We start from the raw sequence: 5,000 nt of genomic DNA, 5'->3' as shown, positions 1-5,000 counted from the left end.
GATTTTCCACGCGGCAGCCCCTCTTTTCGTCAGCGTGCCCCCCTGACGAATTTTCCTGCCTGGCCCGGCCGGTCCAGCATCCAGCCCCTGTTCGTCGAAAAATCTGCGCTGCCGATTTTCCACGCGGCAGCCCCTGTTTTCCTCAGCGTGCCCCCCTGACGAATGTTCGTCGAAAAATCTGCGCTGCCGATTTTCCACGCGGCAGCCCCTCTTTTCGTCAGCGTGCCCCCCTGACGAATTTTCCTGCCTGGCCCGGCCGGTCCAGCATCCAGCCCCTGTTCGTCGAAAAATCTGCGCTGCCGATTTTCCACGCGGCAGCCCCTGTTTTCCTCAGCGTGCCCCCCTGACGAATGTTCGTCGAAAAATCTGCGCTGCCGATTTTCCACGCGGCAGCCCCTGTTTTCCTCAGCGTGCCCCCCTGACGAATGTTCGTCGAAAAATCTGCGCTGCCGATTTTCCACGCGGCAGCCCCTCTTTTCGTCAGCGTGGCCCCCTGACGAATGTTCGTCGAAAAATCTGCGCTGCCGATTTTCCACGCGGCAGCCCCTCTTTTCGTCAGCGTGCCCCCCTGACGAATTTTCCTGCCTGGCCCGGCCGGTCCAGCCCCTGTTCGTCGAAAAATCTGCGCTGCCGATTTTCCACGCGGCAGCCCCTCTTTTCGTCAGCGTGCCCCCCTGACGAATTTTCCTGCCTGGCCCGGCCGGTCCAGCCCCTGTTCGTCGAAAAATCTGCGCTGCCGATTTTCCACGCGGCAGCCCCTCTTTTCGTCAGCGTGCCCCCCTGACGAATTTTCCTGCCTGGCCCGGCCGGTCCAGCCCCTGTTCGTCGAAAAATCTGCGCTGCCGATTTTCCACTCCGCAGCCCCTCTTTTCGTCAGCGTGCCCCCCTGACGAATTTTCCTGCCTGGCCCGGCCGGTCCAGCCCCTGTTCGTCGAAAAATCTGCGCTGCCGCTTTTCCCCGACGAACCTGCAGCTGCACAAATCCGCGCTGCCACTGCCCCATTGTCTGGACCAACAGTCTTTTCCATCAAGCCCTGGACTATAAATCGTCCAGACTCATCGCCAGCACCCGCTGCCGATTCTGCCGACTTTGCCGATTTCGTCGGCGCTGCCGTTTCCAACACTGCACCCACCGTGTCTAAACCAGCGCTGTTTCGTCAGCGTGTCCCCTTGACGTATTTCCCTGCCTGGCCTGGACAGTCCATCTTCCAGCCCATGTTCATCGAAAAATCTGCGCTGCCGATTTCCCCGACGAACCTGCAGCTGCACAAATCTGCGCTGCCGATTTCCCCCCCTGTCGGCATGGCTGCCGCTGCCCCGATGTCCAGACCAACAGTCTTTTTTGTCGACTTTGCCGATTTTGTCCGCGCTGCCGATTCCAACACTACCCCCTGCATCCAAACCAGCATTGTTTCGTCAGCTCTTCCCCTGACGATTTTAGCCCTGTAACAAACAGTAGGCCTCCAATCCCGCCAACGGGAGCCAAGTTGATAGGGAAGAGAATTGAATGACGCGCCTGGTCCTCGCACCCCGCCACCCGAGGGGCCTTTTTCCCGGCAGCCTCTGAAAAACTCTAGCTTTCACGGTCCTCGCCGCCCCTCACCACCATGGCAGGTGTCACGGGGGTGATTTTTTTCGCAACGAAATCTAACCCGTGCGGCAGCCTAGTCCCTCACTAGACTCAGCCTTCCCTCGCCACTCCCACTCGTGTTTGCCTAGTAACTAAGCAAGCGGAATACACAAGCAAGAATAGGAATCAAAGTGCACAACAAGCTTTACAGGAAATCTTTCCCAACCTTTATTAATCTCATACACAAAGGAAACTATACACAAATCCGTATGTGTGCTATGCACAAAGTTTACATGCTACACAAGCTACCTCTAACTAGTGTTCTTGCATGCCCCTACATGCTGGACATCCCCACCCGAACGCCCTTACATTTTGAACATTCCCACCCGAATGCTCTTTACATTTGGAACACTCTCACCCGAATGCTCCCCCCACACACAAGAGCTGCATCTTGTATTTATAGACAAGCAAAGGAGCTGCAAAGGCTCCTCCCCATTATCCCCCATTTTCGGGAACTAGTGGAGCACTACCTCTCCCCCACGCTCCCATGTTTTCAGGACATGGTGGAGCACTACCTCACACCCATTATCCCATGTTTTCGGGACATAGTGGCCCGGCCAGCACCCAAGTTATGCTCCCATGTTCTGCCTCCCATGAAGCTGCCACTTCCCCCATTTTCGGGCTGTCTGCTTGCCAGCCCCAGCTGCCAGTTTCTGCTGCGTCAGCTGCTGACTTAGAAGGTCCATCACCTAAGTCCCACGTCCATGCCAAGTCACAAGCTCAAAGACTCGCATAGACCATTGCATGCTGCCTGCCGAATCCATTCCTGCCTATGCAAGGCTGCCGCAATCCATCGCTGCCGAGTTCTAGGCAGTGTGCCTTCGTTGGCGCGTCCCAGCACCTAGAGCTCTTTTCCCATGCCTTGGACAGTCCCTCGCCCAAGTTTCCAATCGTGCCAAGTCGAGCCCCTGACTTGCACAAGTTGCTGCGCGCTGCCGAATCCGCATCTGCGTGCAGGCTGCCAATTCCTGCGCTGCCGAATTCGCATATGCGTGCAGGCTGCCAATCTCTGCGCTGCCGAATTCGCATCTGCGTGCAGGCTGCTCCTGCCTACGCTGCCGAATTCTGCGATAGCCCCAATTCTCGTCAGCCTATCTCCTGACGAGGCTTGGACAGTCCCTCGTCCAGCCCATGTTCGTCAACAATCTTCGCTGCCGATTTTCCTTTGACGAACCTACAGCCGCATAAATCTGCGCTGCCGATTTCTCGCACTGATGGCATGGCTGCCAGCACCCTCAGGCCTTGTTTTGGCCAGCCAGCCGAAGCGTGCACCTTGTGCACATTTGACACTGTGACAAACCACCCCTACCAAAAGAACCCGACGCCCTCGTCGGACAGATTTGAAGTACCCTTTGCACCGCATCTGTTCCTCGTCACACTTCATGTTTCTCCGCATGAAACCTCTTCGGTTTTCCCACATTCAACAACAAATTCAGTCCACCGAATCTTTGTCAACCTGTTTCAAAACCAAGCTGTGACACATTCTGTTTTGGCTCGTTAGTTTTCCACAAATGTCAAACACATCATACTCGCAAGTATGTTTTCGCAAAGTTTAGATGCCATGCCGCCTAGCACCCAAGGAATCCGTCCCTTCCTTCACAAAATACATCCACACAAAATCACTTTGAAGAACCCATATGAGCTCCCATACGAACATCTAGTTCTTCAACCATTCTGCGTGCCCCAAAACTGCAAGTATACCCATATTGCTTACTTGTCTGCTCTTCAGCAATCAACACATCCTGCCGAATTCGCCTCTGCCCCTGCAAGGCTGCTGCTTGTTCATCGCTGCTGAACTCAATGCAGTGTGTTTTTCGTTGGCGCATCCTCACGCCTGGAGTTAAACCATGATCTGTCCATCGTCAAAGTTTTGAAACTCCCCCAAGTCTGCCTCGCACAAGGCAGTTTGGCCGCTCCTAAGTCTTCATCAACTCAGCTGGCCCCCCTTCACACTAACTCTTTCCTTAGTGTTGAGCACACGTCTAGGATTTACGTATGCCATTTCTTCTCCATCCTTCCCCACGGAAGTAGCACTAGGCTGTGCTCTCAACAGGCAGTCCCTTGCGAAGTGCTTCCCCTCGCAAATAAAACAGCCCAAACATGATTCCGAAACATTTTCTTGCCCTTGGCTTCTGACTCCCTTGCCATCAGCCCTTTTTGGTTCTCCACCTGCAAGAAATAAGAATGAGACAATGCTGTTATGCCCAGCACCAACTCAGTTTCGATGATCAACTCCATCTCATGTCGAAGTCTTTCGGCAAGTCCCTCCAAGTCCGTTTGTAACCTGCCATAGCACAAACACATAGCATCCCAGCATCAAGTTTCGTCTGACCTGGTTCCCCCATGCGCTACTGTCATGCCCCAGAAACTTCGTCATGCACACAAGATTTCGCTGACGCAAAACAGCCCCAACTGTTTTCAACTTTCGCTGCTTGTTTCGTCCACCAAAACTCGCAACCCTTTGTCCCAACAAAGGTCATTGGCATTTTGCTTCCATCACTGCAATCCATCGCAATGCACAAAATAGCCACTCATACTGATTTCAAGACAGTACCCAAAATCATCTTCGTCGACGATTTTGGCTTCCACACCAAGCCCACTGAATCGGCTGCCGAATCTGTCACCCAGTCTGTCCCTCGACATCGCGCAGACTCTTTGAGACACACCCCCACGGTACTGCCTCCTCTGTTATGCCTCCAATCCTGGTCCCAGCGTGACTAACGTCTATCTCAGCCACTGTCTTCTTCACCCTGAACTGTCCATCATCAAGGTCTCCACCGAAGACATCAATTCTGCCTCCACAAAGGCAGTAAGCCACAACAAATCTTCGTAGATTCTTCTGCCCTCAACTTGGTCTCTGGATTTTGCTTCCACCTCCCTGAACATTCATCTCCCTGAACATTCCTTCCTTGAGATGCACAACAATCCCTACGTTCTGCCACCAAGGCAGCAAGCAAGGCCAGACCGCATCCACTCCGATATATGCTGGCTCATGATGACTGAATTCCATCTCGGTCATCTAGCAAACGTATAAGGTTTACGTATGCCTAATCTCAAACGCCATCTTCCACAATGACAACTTCAAGGTTTCCCCTCCTTGGGCAACAATCTCATACAAAGTAATTTCCATCGCAAGAGAACAACAATGCAAATTTCAGTTTCGAACCCTTACCGATTTGCCTTCTCGTCTGACGGTCCATCATCAGCAGCAACAAGTTTAGGCTCTCCATGTTTACTTGCTTCTTCTTCTGTCTCGCCCCATCCTTCCCTCAAGGCTTTGACGAAAATACAGAAGCACCCAGCAGCCCCTTCGCTGGACCCTGCTCTCAAGCCTGCCAGTCCATCTGACAGTTTCAATGGCCGAATCAGC

This window comes from Populus nigra, chromosome 2 (assembly GCF_951802175.1).
Source record: "Populus nigra chromosome 2, ddPopNigr1.1, whole genome shotgun sequence".
Classification (NCBI taxonomy): domain Eukaryota; kingdom Viridiplantae; phylum Streptophyta; class Magnoliopsida; order Malpighiales; family Salicaceae; genus Populus; species Populus nigra.
The sequence above is the reverse complement of the archived record's forward strand: the minus strand, read 5'-3'. Positions refer to the sequence as shown.